Raw genomic sequence first — 25,100 nt, forward strand, 5'->3', positions numbered from 1 at the left:
CCATGCTATCTGATGAAGAAGAAAAAATGCACCAAAAAATTATGAAGGAAAGAGACAATTTTAGTGAAATTCTCGTCGGTGGCTGTGGGGGGGCTTTGTGTTGCACCAATCTTATTTTCCAGGTGGCTGAAAGGCATTTGTGAGTGACTTCTTTTACCCTCACGGAGCTATGATTCCCAGAGTTCCATTGGAAAGAGGGGTTGATTGATAAACCACTCTGGGAATTATATTAATTATTAGGGGTTTTCCAATAACTATCAGTACCCTTACAATACAGTACAACTCCCAGAATCCTTTGGGGAGGAAGTCACAAATATTTGAAGTGGTATCATACTGCTTTAAATATGTGGTCTGAATGTGGCCTAAGGACTCAACTACATTAGTCAAAAAAAGTGTTTTAAATGAGTCATAACACTGTGACACCAGATGGCGCAGTAGAGTTCGGTCTTTCGACAATGTGATTTCCCATTATGAGGTTTATAGAGCATTTTCCTGAAATGGTTTTTTGATGTGTCTAGATCCAGCCTAAGTTGCATCATCAATGTAACATCCTAAATCCTTTAAATATGTTTGTGGAAAGAGGTGGAGGTATTGATTTGTGGTTTTTATTGTTTTTATTATGTGTTTTGTGTTTTTATCTTGTGTTTTTATCTTGTGAACTGCCCTGAAATCTACAGATGAAGGGTGGTATAAGAATTCAATGAATAATAATAATAATAATAATAATAATAATAATAATAATCCTATCTGTATTTATGCAGAAGAAAGTCCAACTGAGCTCAGTTGGACTTACTCCTAAGTAAGAAGGCATAAATTGGCATCCTCAATCTAGCAGCCACCTCTGTTTTGCAATTTAAGTAACCTTTTACAACATCCCTGCTTAAATCAGTGGAGGCTGCAAAACACCATTAAAAGCAGAATGGCTGATCCAAACTAATAAAAGGGTCTCATCAATGGTTCCTCTTCATCCTGGAGAAGAGTGACTAGTGGGGTGCCGCAGGGTTCTGTCTTGGGCCCGGTCTTATTCAACATCTTTATCAACAACTTGGATGATGGACTCAAGGGCATCCTGATCAAATTTGCAGATGACACCAAACTGGGAGGGGTGGCTAACACCCCAGAGAACAGGATCACACTTCAAAACGACCCTGACAGATTAGAGAACTGGGCCAAAACAAACAAGATGAACTTTAACAGGGAGAAATGTAAAGTATTGCACTTGGGCAAAAAAAATGAGAGGCACAAATACAAGATGGGTGACACCTGGCTTGAGAGCAGTACATGTGAAAAGGATCTAGGAGTCTTGGTTGACCACAAACTTGACATGAGCCAACAGTGTGACACGGCAGCTAAAAAGGCCAATGCAATTCTGGGCTGCATCAATAGGAGTATAGCATCTAGATCAAGGGAAGTAATAGTGCCACTGTATTCTGCTCTGGTCAGACCTCACCTGGAGTACTGTGTCCAGTTCTGGGCACCACAGTTCAAGAAGGACACTGGCAAACTGGAACGTGTCCAGAGGAGGGCAACCAAAATGGTCAAAGGCCTGGAAACGATGCCTTATGAGGAACGGCTAAGGGAGCTGGGCATGTTTAGCCTGGAGAAGAGGAGGTTAAGGGGTGATATGATAGCCATGTTCAAATATATAAAAGGATGTCATATAGAGGAGGGAGAAAGGTTGTTCTCTGCTGCTCCAGAGAAGTGGACACAGAGCAATGGATCCAAACTACAAGAAAGAAGATTCCACCTAAACATTAGGAAGAACTTCCTGCCAGTAAGAGCTGTTCGACAGTGGAATTTGCTGCCAAGGAGTGTGGTGGAGTCTCCTACTTTGGAGGTCTTTAAGCAGAGGCTTGACAACCATATGTCAGGAGTGCTCTGATGGTGTTTCCTGCTTGGCAGGGGGTTGGACTCGATGGCCCTTGTAGTCTATTCCAACTCTATGATTCTATGATTCTAATAGTTTCTAGAAAGTGTAGAGGTAAAAGCAAACTGGAGAGGCTATTTTTCTTGAGTATTCTCCAGAGGCAGGCTGAAGTTCTCCCACAGCTGAGGAAGAATATGGAAAAGTTTTGTTTTGTTTTTTAATCCCAAAATTAGCGAGAAGGTTCTTTTCTGAATTGGCTCAGTCACCAGTGTTGTGTAGTGGTAAGTCCCTGGGTGGCCTTCCCCAACCGGGTGCCCCCAGATGTTGTTGAACTGCAACTCCCATCAACCTTGACCATCGAGCTTGGTGTCTGTGGGGATGATGGGAGCTTTAGTCTAACAACTTCTATACAGCACTATATCTGCCTCTGGGGTTAAGTGTTAGACTTGAACACTCTAGCCGCAATGTGGTTTTAAATAGTGCCCGCTCAATTGTTTAAAATGTCACTGAACAAAATGAACCCTTCTGTTGACGACAGATAGCTACCAAGCCAAAAATTCCTCCTTTGTTTTGTTTTTTGCAGAAATTGTAGAATCTTTCCTCCCCCTCTTGGACCACTCATTGCTCACCATTTGTCCTGCCACCTTCTCCCATGTTCTGCATTCCCCCCACCAGAACATATATTTGAAGAAGCGAAATCTGCAAATGGTTCAAAACTAAAAGCCATCAACATGTGAGTTATCTCTCTGTTGCAAATTGTTTTCTGTCCCCATCTCTCCCCACCAAAAAAAGAATGACAGTAAAAGTGAATCCTCTGATTATTCATCAAATGTCACATCACCATTAAGGAATCATTTGGGATGCTTTTGTCCTGCACAAAAGCTATAAACAGCTTCTGAAGCTGATTGATAGTGTAAAATAAGGATAAAGCATCTAATCAATCTCTCAAGAGCAACTTATTACATAGTAACAGGGAGTAGCTGTATCAGAGAATGGTGCAACTGAAGGGCAGGTATAAATACAGTAATACCTTTGCGAACGTCTGCCCCATCAACCGTCCATTTCAGCGAACGTCCGCGGCAAACCCAGAAGTACCAGAATGGGTTACTTTCGTGTTTGCCGCTCGCACATGCACAGAAGCACTAAATCGCGCTTCGCGCATGCGCAGAACAACGCTTTGTCAAGCGTCCCTTTCATCAAGCGTCCAGGGCTCTGGAACGGATCCCGGACTCAAAACAAGGTACCACTGTATGAGAAAGGGCAGTTCATCCCGTACAATGTAATTAACATATAATCTACAAAAATCTACCATGGCCAAACTCCCAAACCAATTAGGCCATGGGTAGGCAAACTAAGGCTCAGGGGCCTGATCCAGCCCAGTAGCATTCTAAATCCGGCCCGCAGACGTTCCAGGAATCAGCATGTTTTTACATGAGTAGAATGGGGTTACTGTGTCCCTGAAGGACCAGGTGCACAGCCTGGGAGTCATTCTGGACTCACAGCTGTCCATGGAGGCACAGGTCACTTCTGTGTCAAGGGCAGCTGTTTACCAGCTCCACCTGGTACGCAGGCTGAGACCCTACCTGCCCGTGGACTGCCTTGCCAGAGTGCTGCATGCTCTGGTTATCTCCTGCTTGGACTACTGCAATGCGCTGTACGTGGGGCTACCTTTGAAGGTGACCTGGAAACTACAACTAATCCAGAATGCGGCAGCTAGACTGGTGACTGGAAGATCTTTAAAGCCCCAAACTGTCTTGGTCCAGTATACCTGAAGAAGCATCTCCACCCCCAACGTTCTACCTGGACGCTGAGGTCCAGCCCTGAGGGCCTTCTGGTGGTTCCCTCACTGCGAGAAGCCAAGTTACAGGGAACCAGGCAGAGGGCCTTCTCGGTAGTGGCGCCCGCCCTGTTGAATGCCGTCCCATCAGATGTCAAAGAGATAAACAACTACCTGACATTTAGAAGACATCTGAAGGCAGCCCTGTTTAGGGAAGCTCTTAATGTGTGACATTTTAATGTATTTTTATCTTTGTTGGATTAAGTGGCTGAGAAGACCCAGCCAGATGGGTCGGGTAGAAATAATAAATAATAAATTACTATTATTATTATTTTTATTATTATTGAGTGCTAGGTCCTCAGCCATTGCCCAAGCATTCCAGGTTCTGTTGGTGTCCTCTAGCAGTCTGAAGACTGTGTCTTCCAGCTGGGAGTGAATTCTGTGTCAGTGGTTTTCCTCCCTCCCACCCTCCTAACAACTTCTCACAGAACCAGCAAGAATTTCCCAAGCTCCTGCTTATATTGCCCACCCCTGAATCTGCTTTAAATTCCGTGGACACCCTTAGCTGCACAGCTCTCAGCTCCGGAGATAATTCTGTCTAGACCTGCACTTTTTCTGCCTCGAAGACCTTATGTGGCTTTATGAAGAAAATGCATTGCAAACAATTTCAGCTATCTGAAAATAAAATCTATTGTCGGGAAATACAGGTGGCTGCTCCAAACGTATCATAAAACCAGGAATCATCCAAAGCTTGTCTGAAACATGTTTGGGGACCATGGGGGTGGCTTAACTAGATCAGAGGGAGAGAGAGAGAAATTATTTCTTCTGCAAGAAAAGGAAAGTAAAGTAAAGGGGGAGGAGGGAAAGAACAAGCATATCACTTTTGCAAGTTTTCTTTTTTTTAAAAAAAAATATTTATTACTTTTCCAACAATTTAAACACCACAAAAAAGAACAATACAATACAATAACACTACATAACACTAACACATTAAACTAACAAAACAAAACAAAAACCGTTTAAAACACATCAAACAATTTCAATATCTTATCTTTCCTTCGCTTATTTCCACGACCTCCTCACACCTCCCTTTTTGTATTCCACTTCTGTTAATTGTTTCAGCAATTCCTTTCCATCTTCCTCTGTTTTCTATCCTATAATCATCTTAACACATTCTAACCTTATTTTTTCCTTTAATACTCTATTAATCTATTCATACTTAATTCCTTATAACATTTCTACTAAAGCCATATAACTTCATTCCAACATTTTTCTAACATTCATTAATTTTACAGTATTTCTGTAAATAGACTTTAAACTTTTTTCCAGTCTTCTTCCACTGACTCTTCTCCCTGGTCTCGGATTCTGCCAGTCATTTCCGCCAGTTCCATATAGTCCATCAACTTCATCTGCCATTCTTCCCGGGTGGGTAAACATTTTTGCAAGTTTTCAAGATAGAACTGTTAAATACAAGCAGGGTCAAACTAGCCTACGGGCTTTAGGGATAAATGAACTCCCAATGTCTCAATTTGGAATCGGCTCATTTATGAGTAGGGGGGAGGATCTGCACAGATTCCCCCCCCTTAATTCCCATCTCATTTCATTGATTCCATGGAGATGCAAGCTATTTTAAAAAATTGCTCCACTAAAAATATGAACAATTCCTGCATGCTACATGCATTATTGTAAACATTTTTAAACCCCCTGCCCACGCACGTACAGTCCAGGTTTCCTAAAATAACAGCGCATACATGTGCATAGCTATATAAAAATACTTCTCCATTAAATCTAATACAGTTATGCAGCAGAGTACAGTCGTACCTTGGAAGCCAAATGGAATTTGTTCCGGAAGTCCATTCAACTTCCAAAATGTTCGAAAACCAAAGCGAGGCTTCTGATTGGCTATAGGAAGCTCCTGTAGCCAATCGGAAGCCCCGTCAGATGTTCGGCTTCCAAAAATAGTTCACAAACCAGAACACTCACTTCTGGGTTTGCGGTGTTTGGGAGCCAAAACGTTCAAGAACTAAACTGTTCGAAAACCAAGGTACGACTGTACTATAGTACTCTATGGAGTATTATGGGCATGCTTCTGTCTCCAGCTTCCAGCATCCGCCTTCCAACTCACAAGCACACACCCCAAATCTGACAATTGTTTTTCCACCCACTAGTCAAGTGAGGCTGTGAGTGGGAAGGCCCATCCATTTTCTCACACTCTTTATATGTAGATGTCAGGTATTGGCTGAATGACCAAGGTGACTAACCTGACAAAGGGACTAGTTTGACCTGTTCTTCAGAGTCCCCCCTTATGCAGTACATTCTAGCCTCACAGATACAGGATCACAGCAATTGGAAGGGGCCTAGGACAACATCCAAACTGACCCCCCCCCAAATCCTCATAACAGTATATACCCTTTGATTATAATGTAATAATAATAATAATTTATTATTTATACCCCGCCCATCTGGCTGGGCTTCCCCAGCCACTCTGGGCAGCTTCCAACCAAATATTAAAATACAGTAATACAGTGGTACTTCGAGTTACATATGCTTCAGGTTACATACGCTTCAGGTTACAGACTCCGCTAACCCAGAAATAATATCTCGGGTTAAGAACTTTGCTTCAGGATGATAACAGGAATTGTGCTCCGGCAGCGGGACCAGAGGTACCACTGTACATTAAACATTAAAAGCTTCCCTAAACAGGGCTGCCTTCAGATATCTTCTAAAAGTTTGGTAGTTGTTCTTCTCTTTGACATCTGGTGGGAGGGGGTTGCACAGGGCGGGCACCACTACCAAGAAGGCCCTCTGCCTGGTTCCCTGTAACTTGGCTTCTTGCAATGAGGGAACCGCCAGAAGGCCTTCGGCGCTGGACCTCAGTGTCCGGGTAGAATGGTTTATAGTAAAACCTCTGCATGGTGTACAGCAGGGGTGTCCAACAGGTCGATCATGGTTGATCCCGGGACCCCTTTGCCCCCCCCCAAAGAAGCTCAACAACTTTGATGGGTAGATCACTGCCAGTTTTTTTTTAAATTATTATAGTGGGAGTAGATCACAGTCTCTTGGAAGTTGGACGTGTCTGGTGTACAGAAATACTGAAATGATCAATAAAATATTTTTAACCAAAATTGCATCGCAAAATTCAAAGATGTCCACAATCTGATCTGCATATAAGTCCAGAAACTGGGAATTAGGCCAATTTGCTTTCAAATGCAGACTGAACGGAATTCTCCTCCACCCCATGGTCACAATCAAGCTGATTTTGCTTTCAGATCTGAGCTTCCTGAAGCAATTAATGGAACAAGGCTTTGCCTCCTTTCATATCATCTGCAAAGTGAGATGAACTGCATGTTCCACAATGATGACATGCTCCTCGTAAGATTGCACCATGTCAGAAATGGAGATGCGGTGTTGCATCATTGAATTCCCCCTCCCTTTCCCTTGCCTGTGGAAAGCTAGCCCTACAGAACAACAGTTTCTAGCATCACCTTCCAAATGGTGTGCAAGTTTGTAATGTGAATTGAGGTGTGGGGGGATTTTTTTGACAAGAAGGCATTCAATCATGCATTTTCCAGCTTGCATTCCTGATATAGTAGAAATCCCATGAAGGCTGCGAAGCATCGATAACCATCTCCTCCATGAATCGCTCTCATCCTTCTTTAAAACCATCTAGCTTGCTCGCCATCATGACCTGCTGTGGGAAAGAGCTCCAGGGCTATTTTAAATCTGTCCTGAATTCAGCTTATGGGAATCTTTAGGAATATAGGAGAGGATATATTGTTTTGATATTATCCCTCCTCAGTCATGCTAGTGAGCAAATAGCAGGGCACATTCCCTTTGCAACTTATTGGAAGCAAGTTGATGATTCGTTACAGGTAGGTAGCCGTGTTGGTCTGCCGTAGTCGGGGAAAAAATTAAAAATTAAAAATTTTAATTAAAAATTTAAAAAATCCTTCCAGTAGCACCTTAGAGACCAACTAAGTAAGTTACTGGTATGAGCTTTCATGTGCATGCACACTTCTTCAGATAGATAATGATTCGTTAGAATCCTTTAATTAAGCAATCCAGTCTGGCTTGTATATTGCACTTAAAAAGGTAAAGGGACCCCTGACCATTAGGTCCAGTCATGACCGACTCTGGGGTTGCAGCGCTCATCTCGCTTTATTGGCCGTGGGAGCCGGTGCACATCATGTGGCCAGCATGACTTCTGGCAAACCAGAGCAGCACATGGAAATGCTGTTTACCTTCCTGCTGGAGCGGTACCTATTTATCTACTTGCACTTTGACGTGCTTTCGAACTCCTAGGTTGGCAGGAGCAGGGACCAAGCAACGGGAGCTCACCCCGTCGCGGGGATTCGAACTGCCGACCTGATCGGCAAGTCCTAGGCTCTGTGGTTTAATCCACAGTGCCACCCGCATCTCATATATTGCACTTAAAACACACTTAAAACGTTTTATTTACAGCTGTATAGCTGAGTCCTCAGTATAAGGTAGCTTTTGATGATCCCGCAGAGAAATAGCATTGGTAAAACCTTCCCTCCTAGTGTGGAGTTTTTTTGGTTTGGTTTTGCAAGTGGAATTTTCATTTTAGAAGTGCCGCCTATACACAGACTTTCTTTCCTAAACAAGCAGTGCAATTTCAAGTATCTGCCTCCTGGTATTTATTATTAATAGGAAGCTAATGAGGTGGATAATTAAGCGGTCACTAATCGCCAGACCAGAGCCTGAAGGAAACTGGGTTCAAATAAAATGTCCCCCACAGGATTCAAAGAAAAACAAACGCATAATGTGTTGTTCATTGTTGTGATCTGTCGTTCCGGGCCTCAGCAGATCTTAGTTTTTATTTACCATAAAATACAATTGGGAGACCTGTGGTGGAGGAAAGGGGTGAGGAAGGCCAACTTGATTAAGCCAAAATGTACGTACAAAGCAAAACTGATTTGTCTTCATTTGGATGTCCTGCCCTTTAAATGTTTGTGTGCTGGAGGTATCCAGTACTGCAATACAAGAGAGAGATTCCTCGTGCTTCCAGGTTTCCCTTGACACAGCCAACAAACATGGTGCCACCCAGAGTCTTCCATTCCGATGAAAGGTATCTCCTTGGTTGCCTTCCAGCAGCTCTGTTAAATAGTGATTTCATGCTGGCTGGGGCTGATGGGAATTGGAGTCCAACAATATCTGGAGGACAACAGGTTTCCCCAGCCCTGTTTTTCAGGAAGAATTGGGGACAAGATGTTTAGATTCTGCCATACTTCCAGGGATGTCATTAGGACCAGAACACGTTTTGACCTTGGCGTTAGGCAATTTTTAAAAAATGACCTTTCTTATGAGGGATTAAAAAATATGTTAAAGATTGGTTTGCTACATTCCAAATCAACCTGGGATTTGGTTGGTACAGTGGTACCTTGGGTTAAGAACTTAATTCATTCTGGAGGTCCGTTCTTAACCTGAAACTGTTCTTAACCTGAGGTACCACTTTAGCTAATGGGGCCTCCCGCTGCTGCTGCGCCCTGCTTCTGTTCTCATCCTGAAACAAAGTTCTTAACCCGAGGTACCATTTCTGGGTTAGCAGAGTCTGTAACCTGAAGTGTCTGTAACCTGAAGCGTCTGTAACCCAAGGTACCACTGTACTGATGGTAACTCAAAGTGGGGAAGGCATGTAGGGTTAATATTCCAGTTCAGTTTCCTTTGGGAAATGGTTTTTGGGGAAAGTTCCACATTCCTGGAATAAAAACTGCTGCGGGGTTTGGATCATCTCATGTTCCAGAACTGATATATTCTTCTTTTCAAAAGTTTTCGGTACTAGCTATTCTATGTTTGCTTACTGTATATGCAAATGTGAATCCTCCTAATCCAGCAGTTTTCAAAGGTTGTGGCACAGGAGAGTGTGACAGATGTGGCAGGAAGATTCAAGGACAATCCAAGAAACATTTAAGCATTTCAGTGTAGTATAGTATAGCATAGTATCAAAATAATTTGGGGAGGGTATACAAACAGAAACAGTATCCATGCCTCTCTTCAAGAACATTGGCTATTCTTCTGCAGTTCTCCATGGTGTATTGTTTTGTGTTTTTTAAACTTTTTTATTAAAGATTTCTTGGTTTACCAAAATATGTGCAATGTCTCTTTTTTCAAGTTTCATTTTCTACAGATCAGTTTCAGTTGAGACATTAGTCTTACATTAGGAAGAATAGCAGGGAAGAGGTGGAGGGGGCCATGGTGGGTGGGGGTGGGGTCAGGTGGCGATGTTTCTATTTGCCCTTTAAATCCATATCAACGAAAAGGAAAGAACTCACTCTGAAACTCACTTACAGGTGGTACCTAACACCAAGGAAACTAGCGCTAATACGCCCAGGAACCTTACCAAAATGCTGGAGAGGGTGCACCTCCACAGGCACATACTTCCACATGTGGTGGGAGTGCCCCCAAATCCAACTATTCTGGACAACAGCCATTCGAGAAATATGCAAAATAACTAAACAATTATTAGAAGTCACCCCAGAACTGGCCCTACTAAGCATCTTCCAAGATAATAATGCCCACTCCATGGCGTATTGTTGTGAGCAGGGATTTTCACCTCTGACAGATTCGAAAGATCAGAAAAGGGAAAGGCTTATTTGTGTTGATGAGGAGACGAGAGTTTGTTTGTCTTGATTCAGACCTAATTTAAATGTGAGAGCTCACAGTTCTCATTGAGTTTGTATACATCCTTAAGTTGCATATGTAAGAGGCTCATTTATGATTATATTCTGGGAATGTTTCAGGTCCTTATGCAGCTGCATTGTTTTATACTTTCTGGATGCCACGTGATCCTATCATAAAACAGTTATCTTCTATGTTATAAATCAAGCACTGCTGGCAGTCATTTCTTTTTGTTTTCCAATGTATATCTTAGCAATACAAAATTTGGTGTGGCGTGATAATTCTGAATGTTTGGCCTGGAGAAAACCATTTGAGAACTACTGCCCTAGTCACTTAGACCACAGAGCGGCCTCCAAGACCACATAACACCGGTCTTGAAAGACCTACATTGAGCTCGTAGTACATTTCCGAGCACAATTCAAAGTGTTGGTGCTGACCTTTAAAGCCCTAAACAGCCTCGGCCCAGTAGACCCAGTAGCATCTTCACCCCCATCATTCAACACTGAGGTCCAGTTCTGAAGGCCTTCTGGTGGTTCCCTCACTGTGAGAAGTGAAGTTACAGAGAACCAGGCAGAGGGCCTTCTCGGTAGTGGCACCCGCCCTGTGGAACGCCCTCCCACCAGATGTCAAAGAAATAAACAACTATCTGGCATTTAGAAGACATCTGAAGGCAGCCCTGTTTAGGGAAGTTTTTAATGACTGATGTTTTAATGTATTTTTAATATTTTGTTGGAAGCCACCCAGAGTGGCTGGGGAAACCCAGCCAGAGGGGTGGGGTATAAATAATAAATTATTATTATTATTATTATTATTATTATTATTATTATTATTATTATTTGAAAATAATAAACTGAAACTGAAAATAGCAAACAGAGGTGATATTATAATGGCAGTCTAAATACCTTGCAGTTTTGCTGCCCTTTTAACCATACCCAATCCTCCAAATCAGTCACCTGAAAGAAGGCCAACTCAGTCTCCCTAACTGAAGGTAAGGTGCAGATCAGCTATATTCTCTCCAGGGATAATCAGCTACAGGACATTTTCTCCCTGCTCTGTTGGATGCCTCTGATAAGAAGCATCAGAATAAAAGAGTCACTAAGCCCTTGGGCACTTCTCGTTCTGCTTAGACAAACTTGCTCTGATACATTCAAGAATGTAATATGGGGGGGGGGAATACATTGCTCCCCAAAGTCTTCTTTAAAGGAAGACTGGAAGAAATTTAAGGACTATCTTGGGAAATATTACAAAATTGGTGAATGTTAGATTGATGCTGGACTGAAGTTAAGTGGTTATTAGCTGTAATGATTAAGATAATTGGGGGGAAAAGAAGAAGTAAGGTGTAAAATTAAGTGAAAATTGAGGATGAGGATTTGCTGAATGAATAATTGAAATTGGAATACAAAAAGGGGAGGTATGAGGAGGTCCGAGAAATAAGTTTAAGAAAATGGGTGAATGGAATTATATGTGGGGTTTTTTTAATTTTTGTATTTTTATATTTTGAATTTTGTGTTTTTATTTTTGTTTTTTGTCTTTTTTGTATAAATTTGGAAAAGTTAATAAATATTTGATAAAAAAAACACAAAGTCTTCTTTAAAGTTACATTTGCTCCTTTCAGCATCATGGAAAAGAGCAACAGCAGGAATAGAGGTTTCTCTTTCCTGGTATAAAATGATAAGGAACAGTGCTTTTTTTCTTTAAAGAATGTTTAGGGGTACTCTCATTTTGACTCAAGAAAATCACCATTCTATACAGTGGTACCTCGGGTTAAGTACTTAATTCGTTCCGCAGGTCCGTTCATAACCTGAAACTGTTCTTAACCTGAAGCACCACTTTAGCCAATGGGGCCTCCCACTGCCGCTGCGCCACCAGAACACGATTTCTGTTCTTATCCTAAAACAAAGTTCTTAACCTGAAGCACTATTTCTGGGTTAGCGGAGTCTGTAACCTGGAACGTATGTAACCTGAAGCGTATGTAACCCGAGGTACCACTGTAGTTAAAATCGGGGGAAATAAATACATTAAATGGACAAAAGTACAAAGATTCACAAAATGTTTAGGGGTATGCGTACCCGTGCGTACTGCCCCACGGGGGGGGGACACTGTTAAGTAGCATCAGGACTTGGGAAGTACAAGGTAAATACTTGGGATGTCTGAGAATACAATTGCAAATGGAAATAGGTGGGGAAATTCCTGCAATTCTCATTTTCACCCAAGGTCAGGAGTGGAAATCGCGTAAGCAAATTTAATGTAAAGAATAGCTTTACTTTCGTCCACTGAAATGCATTATTCTTTGTATTGTATCTTTGTAAACTGTTTAGAGAGCATTGTAGTTGTTGTTGTTTAGTCGTTTAGTCGTGTCCGACTCTTCGTGACCCCATGGACCAGAGCACGCCAGGCACTTCTGTCCTCCACTGCCTCCCGCAGTTTGATCAAACTCATGCTGGTAGCTTCAAGAACACCATCCAACCATCTCATTCTCTGTCGTCCCCTTCTCCTTGTGCCCTCCATCTTTCCCAACATCAGGGTCTTTTCCAGGGAGTCTTCTCTTCTCATGAGGTGGCCAAAGTATTGGAGCCTCAGCTTCACGATCTGTCCTTCCAGTGAGCGCTCAGGGCTGATTTCCTTCAGAATGGAGAGGTTTGATCTTCTTGCAGTCCATGGGACTCTCAAGAGTCTCCTCCAGCACCATAATTGCATTGTAGTTAAGCGATATATAAACTGTTTAAACAAAACAAATACAAATTTGTTTAATTTTTTTCGTACCAAGTTCATGCAAAATTTTAAAGAATCAGCACAAAAGAATTTGCTCAATGCAAACAACACAGAAATGACCTAGTTTAAGGCTATTCTGCTCATCCTTAAGGGCTGAAGTCAAGAGTAAGTATCCCTGGGCAGCTGTTGATGCCCACGTCCCAATTGGGGGCCCATTGCCGGCCCCTGGAGCCAATAATAATAATAATAATAATAATAATAATAATAATAATAATAATAATAATAATAATTTATTATTTGTACCCCATCCATCTGGCTGGGTTTCCCCAGCCACTCTGGGCGGCTTCCAACAAAGATTAAAAATACATTAAAATGTCACACATTAAAAACTTCCCTGAACTTCCCTTCAGATGTCTTCTAAATGTCAGGTAGTTGTTTATCTCTTTTACATCTGATGGGAGGGCGTTCCTAGCCCTCTTCTCCCCCTCCTTGCTGTTGCTGTCTGTTCAGCTACCTTTTCTAGTATGAACCCTTTCCCACAAACCATTAGATTTCCTTGTGAGGCCCTATTGTGGGTGGAAGTTTTGTTTTATAAAACAGATAAGGGTACATCTTTTATTGTCATGGTATCCACACTTTGGACTGTACCCTCCCCCCCGGAAATTAGGATGGCACCAGTATATAATGAATTGAAAAAGATATTTAAATACACTTTCCCAAAAAAGCCAGAAGCTTTCTTTCTAGGCTTGATGGGAGAGGAAATAAAAAAAAGCAGATCAAAGGTTATTTATGTATGCTACGACTTCTGCCAGAACTTTATTAGCCCCAAAATGGAAAGTACCAGAATTACCAACAACAGAGGAGTGGCAGGCGAAGTTGGTTGATTATGCGGAACTAGCAAAACTGACCTGTAGAATCCGAAATCAGGAGGAAGCAAAATTCCAAAAAGATTGGAGTAAATTTATGGAGTACATAAATAATAACTGTAGAAATTTGAGGACTCTGGCAGGACTGAAATAAATCTTACGATGTAGATAGGATTGGATACAATAAGAAACTGTGGAAAAGTAACTGACATAAGAAAACCTGTTGAGGGGAGTCAATGCTCAGCAGAGTGTGGGGAAAGAATGTGGGTAAATGATTGTTGAATTTTACTGTATTTTGTTTGTTTGTATTAAATGAAACACCAATGAAAAACATTTTTTAAAAAGGATGCCACCAACAGTTTCTTCTTTTAGCTGGCTCCTTGAGATTTCTTGTTGTTATTATTATTCAGCTAGTCTTTTTCAGGATAACATCAGGACTGCTGGGAGAAACCTCTGCACACCTGAACCAGCAAGTGTGCCATGCAACAGTATTTGACATCTGCCATGCAATATTTGTTGGTATTTGTTATACATTTGTTTCTATTTGACAGGTGAAGTGCAGTTCCATTTATTGCAAATGACCATCGGAAACCAATCACATTCCCCATGGAATAATTATGGGGCATGGGAAATGTTGATATAACGAGCTCTTCAGGAAAAAACCCACACAATCTGCTTTTTGGAACTGTGGGATTGGATATTGTCAAACTTTTGAAATAAAAGTGGAAGGATCAGCTTTTTAAAAAAGTATCTCTTCTGTTTTTCATCACCTGTTGAAAGGGCTGAACAATGCATGAATGCAAACAACAACAACCAGGACTTACTAAATGGAATTGTTGTTGTTGTTTAGTCGTTTAGTCGTGTCTGACTCTTTGTGACCCCATGGACCAGAGCACGCCAGGCACTCCTGTCTTCCACTGCCTCTCGCAGTTTGGTCAGACTCATGCTGGTAGCTTCGAGATCACAGTCCAATCATCTCGTCCTCTGTCGTCCCCTTCACCTTGTGCCCTCCATCTTTCCCAACATCAGGCTCTTTTCCAGGGAGTCTTCTCTTCTCATGAGATGGCCAAAGTATTGGAGCCTCAGCTTCAGCATCTGTCCTTCCAGTGAGCACTCAGGGCTGATTTCCTTCGGAATGGAGAGGCTTGATCTTCTTGCAGGCCATGGGACTCTCAAGAATCTCCTCCAGCACCATAATTCAAAAGTATCAATTCTTCGGCGATCAGCCTTCTTTATGGTCCAGCTCTCACTTCCATACATCACTAAATGGAATAGCAGGTGTCAAAGCAAATGTTGAACACAGTTGCATGGCAGGTATGAAATACTGTTTACATGCTAAGCTCACAAAGCACATCATTTCAACCATATGGAGTCCAGAGCATGGAGGAACAGTTTTTTCAGGACAACCAAGCCACTGCCTTTTGCAAAGACTGCCTGGACTGATATGCTTTAGGCCTCTTTTATTCAAAGACTAATGCACAGTGCGGTTCTGGACGTGTAACAACATTGAAGATGGCATCTTTCAGTTCCAATATGCAACGGAGATTCCATCTGCCTCTTTCTTATGTTTTCCTTCATGCGCAAGGCTGCAGGTCCCACGACGCCAAACATCCATCAATCAGGTTTTATTTAGGAAACACTTTCCATGCAAGGCACAGCACAAGGAAATCGAAATGTAGGGAGGGAAACGTCTCTGGCAGATGAAGTAGTCAAACGAACATTTAGCAACATGAGAAAACAATGAAACACTCGGCTGAGAGGAGAGGTATTTAATTTTTATTTTGAGAAGACACACAGAGAGAGAGAATATTCTCGTGTAGGAGGAACATGAGTTGTCTCTGCCAAACTCCTCTGCTAAAAATTCCGAGAGATTCATTCCTTTCCACATGTGTTTTTGTGCTAATCCCTGAAACTAGATGGGAACTAATGACATAAGAACATAAGAAGAGCCTGCGAGATCAGCTTGTCCAACTTTCTTTCTTTCTTTATCTCAATCTGTATTTTATTTCTTTATTGCAATTTTATTGGTACAGTATTAGAAGCTTATTGTCCCCTCTCCTCGTGAGATTATGATCAATATGCTCCACACTTTTTCAAATACAAGTTTATTAAGTTGCTTTCATTGCACTCTGGTAATAATAATAATAATAATAATAATAATAATAATAATAATAATAATAATAATTTATTATTTATACCCCGCCCATCTGTTTCCCCAGCCACTCTGGGCGGCTTCCAATCAAGTGTTAAAAACAATACAGCATTAAATATTAAAAACTTCCCTAAACAGGGCTGCCTTCAGATGTCTTTTAAAGATAGGATAGCTGCTTATTTCCTTCACATCTGAATGGAGGGTGTTCCACAGGGCGGGCACCACCACCGAGAAGGCCCTCTGTCTGGTTCCCTCACTTCTTGCAATGAGGGAACCGCCAGAAGGCCCTCGTCGCTGGATCTCAGTGTCCGGGCTGAACGATGGGGGTGGAGATGCTTAATGTTAATGTTCTCCAAACCCTTGAAGTCATAGTACTGATTTACTCCAGACACATGCTTGTCTCTCTCCAACAAATACCACTGATAGGTGCTCTGATCAATTCTCTTCTCCTTGCCCCCGTTGGTGTATCTGTGGATGTAGGCGGTGCTCATGCCAAGGGTGACCAAGCACACATACATGAGGCCCAAGCTAGGCAAGATCTCATACCACATCCTGACGGCTGCACGGCTCTTTCCCTCCACGACCCCGGCGACCTCTCAGGGAACAGAGATGCCACATGACTTCACCCTCAAAGCAGAGCTGGTGCTTCTGCTCCTGCTCCGCCAACAGCCCTTCAGCTTGTCCAACTTTCTAATCTCTCCGTGGTCAATCAGATGCCTGAGAAGCCCACAAGCAAGATGTGAGCTCAACAGCCCTCTCCTCTCCTGCGCTTTCCCACAAATGGCTTCAAGAAGCGCATTGCAGAAGATCTCCATCTAGGTTAGCAGCCACTGTTAGCCTTTTCCTCCAGTGTCCAATCCACTTTATAAACCAGCCAAGTTGGTGATCATCTCTACCTCTTGTGGAGCACATTCCACAGTTTAACTATGCTCCGTGGGAATAAAGACTTTCTTTTGTTTGTGTTGAATGAGCACCGAAGGACTTTCCTGCCATCACCACAGCTCCAGCCCAGTACAGTGGTACCTCAGGTTAAGTACTTAATTCGTTCCAGAGGTCCGTACTTAACCTGAAACTGTTCTTAACCTGAAGCACCACTTTAGCTAATGGGGCCTCCTGCTGCTGCCGTGCTGCCGGAGCACGATTTCTGTTCTCATCCTGAAGCAAAGTTCTTAACCTGAAGCACTATTTCTGGGTTAGCGGAGTCTGTAACCTGAAGCGTATGTAACCCGAGGTACCACTGTAAATGGACAGAAGTGGGAAGGAGATTTATTTTCTGACTCTGATTGCAAAGCTTCTAGTACTCACCAACTAGTACTCAGTTGGAAGAGAAAGATATAAGGATTTCTAGTTTATTTGGTTCAAATGTGTGTGTTTTTCTGACCTTCCATTTAATATATATTATTTTCGAGGCAGCCGAGTATTTATTTGACAAAAGAATAAAATGAAGCCACGAAAGCAACTTGAAGGGACAATGCAGCTAAATAAATATAATAGTCAAAAGACACTTCAGCACATAATCGTATAAACATTCAAGATGCTGAAATCCATTAATATCCATCACCCCCACAATGTGCAGTTGTAATTCACAGCAATGCTCCCATAAGCCATTCCTGTGGCAAACATCCAACCAGTTTAGTTTCCAACATGGATTTTGAGACATGCATTCCAACAGGCTCTCTGTATAACTTACATTTTCTGGTGAAATGAATTTGACGGAACATGCTTCCAGGTTACATGCACATGAATAAGCATTATATATTCATGTATTACTTCAGCATTTTTATATTTTCACCTGCATTCTCAAGATGGCTTTCTGGTGCCAAACCCCCTGCGTCATCAAAATAACTAAGCACTTTTGCAAACAATTTCCATTTTTGCCCCAAGAGGAAGAAAAAAAACCCTTGAAGGCAACAAAAGTTGTGATGCAGTACAACTGCAAATGAAACCAACATTCATGAAACCATCAGAGGGCTAAACCAAATGAGAAAAAGTGAGTCTATCAAATGGTTAGCCATGTAGTCAAAGGACTTATCCACACTAACCTTTCCTCCCTGCTTTTCAGGCATGGCCATGCTTTAAAGCTGTGTCTGAGCTCCCCCTCCCCTTTTTTTGCTCCAGAGCTTTCCCCATGAAAACTGCTCTTTAAAGCTGAATCAGAACAAACAGCAACCTACGGAAAGCCCGAATAGCCATTTGTTGCCGTTCAGCTTTAAAGATCAGATTTTCACAGGGGGAAGCTCTGGAACAAATAAAGAGCACTCAGACTGAAAAAGCACAAAGCTGTGTCTGGAAAGAGCAGAGCAAAAGGTAATTGTGGGTAAGTCCAAGGAAGTCTACTAAAGTTAGACCTAGGTGTCTAGGTGTTCATAGAGCCACTATCTTGCAGGTGTTTGGTCTTGTTGGCTGGAGCCAATCTTCAAATAGCAAAAAACAAGGAAACAACAGAACACAAAAGCAGTTTACACCATCAAATGTCAGTAAATAAAAACTTAAAAGCTAGGGGATTGTTCATAAGGTAAAGGTAAAGGACCCCTGGATGGTTAAGTCCAGTCAAAGGCTACTATGCGGTTGCGGCGCTCATCTCACTTTCAGGACGAGGGAGCTGGTGTTTGTCCACAGACAGCTTTCCAGGTCATGTGGCCAGCATGACTAAACCGCTGCTGGCGCAACAGAACACCGGGACAGAAACCATAGCACACAGAAATGCTGTTTACCTTCCTGCTGTAGCAGTACCTATTGATCTACTTGCACCGGTGTGCTTTCAAACTGCTAGGTTGGCAGGAGCTGGGACAGAGCAACGGGAGCTCACCCCATCGCGGGGATTTGAACTGCTGACCTTCCGATCGGCAAGCCCCAAAGGCTCAGTGGTTTAGACCACAGTGCCACCCGCGTCCCTATGCCAGGGATGGGAAACCGGAACTGACTAGGGGATCAGTTCCTGCACTCTCCCACCCCATGGCCAATTTTGGCAGCTGGATAGATTCTCCCACCTGTCAATCACCTGCCATCACCAATTTCTCACCTTTTCTGGAGGGAGAGGTCCTTCATATCGCTGGTTTCAATTCAAGCCGGTGATGTAAAAGATTGTTCTTGATTACACCAAGCTCCACAAATCAACGGGATATTTGCAATGCAAAGGAAGTATTTGCACTTAAAGCATGCCCACTTTGGGCAAGAACATAGGTCCATAACATTGGTCCAGCTAGGTCACACTCACAGGTGGTAGCTCTCCAGGGTTTCAGATGGGGAGTACAAAGTAAAGCATTCCTGGAGTACAACATGGGTTGTGCAAGGGATGGAGAATTTAATTTAGTCGGCGTTTTAAAACCAAACTAATCTAATTTGCACCTCCAGTACACAGACCAGAATGCAATTACCCTTCGGATTTCACACTTCTCTGAATTTTGCGGTGCAATTCTCAGCTCAAAGAGAGGATCGAAATGGGTAAAAATGCATATTTTAAATAAAATGAAAATAAATTTAGAAATATGTACAGTATACTGAGATAAAATGCAGAGTTCAATATGAATTTTCATACATTTATATTTCAAAATCTCATATTAATGGGGAAGTGGCACGGATTTATGAATGAATGCAAGCGGAATTTACACGGTGTGCAAATGGGCCAACCTGCCATTCCATATATTGTGCCCATAATATTCATGTTATGCCCTATAAAATGCACTGGTGTTGATGGTAAAATAAGCTACTGTTTCAGCACGTAATATATTCCTACAAAAAGAAAAAAGGAAAAGAAATCCCAGCTTTTCAAACTTTGGAAGCAAAGGGAATATTGCCATTGAAATGAGACACGTTCTGCATAAAAGGATATATTTTTAACTCCTGTTAAAATGAGAGTTGGAAATAATTAGAACATATTCACGGCTGAAATGCAAATTTCCTATGTGAGAAATCTGATTCTCCGCAAAGACTCTCTTTTTGTATGGTACTGAAATGAATTTGATTTGCAGAATGTGAAATGATAAAGGGCCATTGGGGATGATCTCAGGTGAGGTGTTCTCTCCTTCGGGAAGCGGAAATAAGAAGAGAGATGGGCTGGAAAGAAAATTAAGGGATATTAAATGCATTTTTCTCAGATGGAAACATACTACTTCCCCCTCAAAAAAAGAAAGAACGCATCACTACTTTTTAAATAAAACAAGACATTACCCAAGCGAACCAAACTTTGTTCAGACAAGGACATGAAGGAACTGGCTCTTGGACTATGGCTCTGGGACTCGGGCTCAGACTCGGAACCAGAAGAGTCTCAGTCTGCACCAGATCCTTTGCCTCAGGCATCATCTGAACCAAGTCTGGGGCCTGATCCTGAAGAGTCCCAATCTGCACAGGTTCCCCTGCAACAAGCGCCAGCTGGGCCGAGTCAGGGGCCTGAGCCTGCCCTGGCTCCAGATGCGGGGATGACCTCTTTGCTTCCAGCTGGACCATCACTTACAGCTGCTCCACTACCAGTTGGGTCAGGGGAGGCTGAGGCGGCCCCTGGGTCTACTAACCCACTGACATCTCCCGAGCTGCAGAGACTCATGTTTGAGAGAAGGAGAGACCTGAGTACTCGCAGGAGGAGTGCTCGCCTTTGGACGAAACAGGAAGGTGAGTCGCTGGGGGATCAGGATCGGCCACGACCCCGACAAAGATAAAAGGCTGTCGGACCCCGCTCCAGGTTGTGGGAGCAAAATTCCTGTATGTTAGATCCTACCTGAGATCCTGTACCTTGCCTGGTTTACTGCCTCGTCTCCTGCCTTGGCCCTGACAGACTGACTCCCAGTGGAACCTTTGGATTCTGGACTGGTCCTGGACTGCATTTCACAGGTTACCCCCGGGCCCAGCACAGACTAGATGAACCTTGGGGTCCCTTCCAACTCTACAATTCTATGGTTCTATGATTGTTTTGTATGAGATCTAGGCAGGTGCCATGATGGACGGCATTTATACCAGGCTGGGGAAACCTTTTCAGCCTGAGGGCCACATTCCCCCCCTGGCAACTTTCCAGGGGCCATATGCCAGAGGTAAAAAGTGGGTGGAGAAACGTATGTAGGTTTTACCTTTGTATAGTGGGCTATTTTACACACACACACACACACACACACACACGCACACACACCTCTATCCTCCATCCAGGCAAGGAAGAGGCAATTTCAGAGTTCAGGAACACATTCCAGCCATGCAAAAACAAGTCAAGGGGTGTGTAAAGTGAGGGCTGTTGCCTGGGGAGATTGGGAGTGTGACTGGGCAAAAGGTATGGCCTCGGGGAAGTTCCATAAGGGAGAAAGAGAGATCTGGAGGGGCACATATGGCCCTCAGACCGAAGGGTCCCTACCCCTCATTAATGTGCTTTACCTCTTACATACCCTTCAGCATGTTATTATTCCTTTACCCCCGCCATTGCCAGCCATGGGCTCTGTGTTGCAACCGCAGGCATTGTATATTTTCGCTGCTTTCGGAACTCTGGCTCAGAATGCAGGTTGCAAATGAAACGAAGTATTCCTAGAGCTCCCTCTAAGAATAACAATATTCTGATGAAAAATGGCCGTTTATTTGCTTTAAATAAGCCAGAGTTTCTTATGGCGAAGGTTTCATGCGGACCGTGTTGCCTCCACGTATCCGGCACCCTTCCAAACCGCCCTCTGGAGAGGCCCCAAAGATTTAGCATGTGCATCAATCTTTGTCCCTTGCTGGACATAAAGAGAACTCTTCCTTGCTCCCCAGTTATATATTAGTCTTTATGGGGCTTCTGTGCATTCTTGCGAGAGAATGTGTCACATGAAGCAGACTGAAATCTGCTTTTGCATTTTTCTTTCTTCGGGCTGGGTGACAAAAAAACCTTCATATGAAAGCGCAAAACAGGAAATGCAAAAGAGAAACAGCTGAAGAAGGCATTAGAGGCCTTGTGGGGCTGTTCACCAGCTCGCCTGCAAATGTTTGTATTACGGTTCAGCGTAATAGGTAACCTTACACTCCTGCAACCGTGAGGAGGAAGTGCGAACTCAGAGGCTGTCGAACACGGGCATTTTTCTCATTATTGCACAATTAGAGAAACACCTGCGCTGAGTGGAGTCACAAGAACCGGCAGAGTGTTCTGTGGCCTCCCCCTTCCTTCCGCCCTGCGCCAAAATGAATGGGGGTGCCAGGTGCTTTGACCTATTTCCAAATTGGGATATCAGGTCGGGGGGGGGGGTGGAGAGAGGCAGCAGTGTTCCCTAAAGGCTCTTATTTTGCTGTAACTTTCAGCAAACTCTGTAACCTTCTGTGTAATTTGATCTGTTTGCAAGGGATGGGAGCACCTGAATGTACTGAACCCTTTACTTCTCTTTGCATTTTGAAGCAGATGGGGAGAGATGGAGCCCAATTACATAAACATATATTTATTGTATTTTTTAAAAGCATGCTTAAGTCAGCTGGGTTTGCACTGAAGCAGGAATAACTGTGGCAGACCCTCCAAGTGTCCCTATTTTCCAGGGACTGTCCCAGATTTACAGAAGCCATTCTGGTTTGGGATTTGATCCTGGAATGTCCCACTTTTCCTTGGCACGTCCCTATTTTCATGGGAGAAATGTTGGAGGGAATGGAGTTATGCGACCCCTGAGCCAGGGAGATAAGTAGCTATACAATCCTTTAGAAGACATCTGAAGGCAGTCCTGTATAGTTTTATTTTAATGTTTATTATTATTATAGTTTTATTTTAATGTTTATTATTATTTTATTATGTTTTTATATTCAGTGGTACCTCAGGTTAAGAACTTAATTCATTCCAGAGGTCCCTTCTTAACCTGAAACTGTTCTTAACCTGAAGCACCACTTTAGCTAATGGGGCCTCCCGCTGCCGCCGTGCCACCACTGGATGAGATTTCTGTTCTCATCCTGAAGCAAAGTTCTTAACCCGAGGTACTATTTCTGGGTTAGCGGAGCCTGTAACCTGACGTATCTGTAACCTGAAGCATCTATAACCAGAAGCATCTGTGACCTGAGGTACCACGGTATGCTGGAACCCGCACTGAGTCGCTGGGGCAACCCAGTCAGATGGGTAGGGTATAAATAATATTAATATTAGTGTTATTCATAGAATTGTAGAGTTGGAGGGGGTCCTAAGGGTCATCAAGTCCAACCCCCTCCAACGTCCCCTTATGGACTAGGATGCCCCTATATTTTTATCAGAGAAATGTTGAAGGGTGTGCTGTGGGTCCCTGTTCCAGAAAGTGCTCCTGATCCAAACCCAGACCCCAAGCTGATTTCCTGAGCCAAAACCGACTTCTCCAGCTACAGAGGTTCATGAAGCTGACCTATTTGCGGCTCCACTTCAGCCATGTTGCAGAATTTCTGCAGTCACCTGCTTGTAGTCTCAAACCGGTGGGACTAGTGGTTAGGTAAAGGTAAAGGGACCCCTGACCATTAGGTCCAGTTGGGACCGACTCTGGGGTTGCGGCGCTCATCTCACTTTACTGGGTGAGGGAGCCAGCGTACAGCTTCCGGGTCATGTGGCCAGCATGACTAAGCCGCTTCTGGCGAACCAGAGCAGCGCACGGAAACGGCGTTTACCTTCCCGCCGGAGCAGTACCTATTTATCTACTTGCACTTTGAGGTGCTTTCGAAGTGCTAGGTTGGCAGGAGCAAGGACCGAACAACGGGAGCTCACTCCGTCGCGGGGATTCGAACCGCCAACCTTCGGATCGGCAAGTCCTAGGCTCTGTGGTTTAACCCACAGCGCCACCCACACCCCAGTGGTTAGTGGTTAGGACTAGTGGTTAGGAGACCACAATTCCCCTCCCAGAGGTACCATTCTCAGAGTTCCCTGGGAATACAGAATGACTGTTAGAGCACTCTGAAAATTGTAGCTCTGGGTGGGGAATAGGGGTTCTCCTATCAACTCTCAGCACCCTTAACAAACTACAGATCCCAGAAGTCTTTGCGGGGAAGCCATGACTGTTCAAAGCAGCATTATAGTGCTTTAAATGTATGGTGTGAATGCGGCCTTTGTGATCTGTAGCTGAGTCTCTTTGCCAAGCTGCAGCAGCTGCCAACATCAACACCAGCCTCAATTTGTGCCTAAGCCACCTTTCCACAGCAAGTCCAAAGAGGCTCGGAATAACATTGCAACAGTAATAAGATAATGATGCATAATAAAGCATAATTGTCATTCCAAGACAATTCATTAACAATCCCATTCAGATCAGCAACATATAAATAAACACACACTCAATACTGGGGGAGCATTTAATCCAGTTTTCCTCTGGGGACACCAAATGTCCAACGCAACAAACATATCAATCGGTCCAACAAAGAGACTCACATTAATAAATTAAAATATTACAGCAAGGCATTCTGCGAACAATTCATACCAAAGCCTAGCAATTAAAACACTAAGGCAGATTCCAAATTAGCAACACAATAAGGTATCAAGTGAACGTAAATAACAACCGGGGGTGGGGAGTGGGAGGGTGGAAATATGAAGCTCTGATTTCTAACTATTCGCTAACCGTTCATTTCAAAACAAATGCGTAGCACTCAAGACTGCAATTAATGCATCGGCAAGCCATTAATAAGAAACATCTCGTACCAAAAAATTCAGATGGAGGTATGAACAGTGAATAATTAATAATAATAACTAATAGGTTGTAAGCATCAAATACCAACACCAGTGATTGCGGGGGGGGGGGGACAAAATGCCATAAAAAGACACCAGATATCTAATGTCAGGAATGAGCCAGCTTTGTCAGAGCCGTCCAGAGCTATCTGGTTTTGCAATAAATCCTCCTTTTTAATTACCTACACTGACTGTGTTATCAAGTTGGGGACCTGGACTCCTGACATCTAAGCATACTTTACCACCTCCCATCAAACTTTGGAAAGTTAAGGTCTCATATGGTAGGATGAATGTTATTTGATTTATTCACCTTAACTAGTTCCTATGAAGAGCCCTGCTGAATTAGAGCTTAGGCCTCTCTTCTCCAGCATCCTGTGACCAACTAGATGCTTATGGGAAGCTCACATGCAGGGCAGGAGACTGTATAGGCAATAATCACAACCATAAACCATAGCACAGGACTTCTTCTGCATGTGAAGACAGACTGTGGC

Source organism: Podarcis bocagei (genome assembly GCF_964188305.1).
Source record: "Podarcis bocagei genome assembly, chromosome: 6".
Taxonomy (NCBI): domain Eukaryota; kingdom Metazoa; phylum Chordata; class Lepidosauria; order Squamata; family Lacertidae; genus Podarcis; species Podarcis bocagei.